Genomic DNA, 949 nt, shown 5'->3' on the forward strand with positions numbered 1-949 from the left:
ACACACACACACACACCACACACACACACACACACACACACACACACACACACACACACACACCAATTTCCATATTATGAAATGATCGGGGATATAAGGTGGGTTACCACTCCCCTGCATATCGGACATGTTTTACAATGGGTAGAACGTATTGAGCAAATAGCCATATGCCGACATGGTAGAAGTATTATAATAATTTTCATGTCAAAACAAACTTTGCACTTCATTTCCTCATTCACCCTCGCCTTCCGGTCATGTACCCCCTCTGCTCTTTCCCCTGCTATTTCTTCTTCTTCGTTTGAAGAGGAAACAGTGGTAATCCCTACACGCTCTAGCTGAAGTGGAGAAAGAGGTGGATAGGAGGTTACTTCCATAGCAGCTGCAGTCACATCTACTGTGCTTGTTTTTTCTAAATACCACAGCATAACTTCTATACAGTTAGTTTCTGTAAGAAGTGGTAATAAGTCCTTTGTAATTGTTAAATAGAGGTGAATTCCTGCTTTCACACTAGTAAAGCAGTAAAAACTAGTAAAGCACATTAGTAAAGCTGCTCACACTTGTTTGAACAGTCTCCGTGGTGTAGTGGTAAGACACTCGCCTGGCGTTCCGCGAGCGCTGTGTCATGGGTTCGTATCCTGGCCGGGGAGGATTTACTGGGCGCAATTCCTTAACTGTAGCCTCTGTTTAACGCAACATTAAAATGTGTACTTGGATGAAAAAACGATTCTTCGCGGCAGGGAATCGTATTCCAGGGACCTGCCCGAAACGCTATGCGTACTAGTGGCTGTACAAGAATGTAACAACTCTTGTATATATCTCAAAAAAAAATAAAAATAAAATAAAGGGAATGCTTAGTTTAACACTCATAAAATATAAATTCTCTATCCCCCTCACATCCCTGGGGAGCCGGTCGGCCGAACAGACTGCACGCTGGACTTGTGATCCTGTG

This window comes from Procambarus clarkii, chromosome 19 (assembly GCF_040958095.1).
Source record: "Procambarus clarkii isolate CNS0578487 chromosome 19, FALCON_Pclarkii_2.0, whole genome shotgun sequence".
In the NCBI taxonomy this organism is placed as follows: domain Eukaryota; kingdom Metazoa; phylum Arthropoda; class Malacostraca; order Decapoda; family Cambaridae; genus Procambarus; species Procambarus clarkii.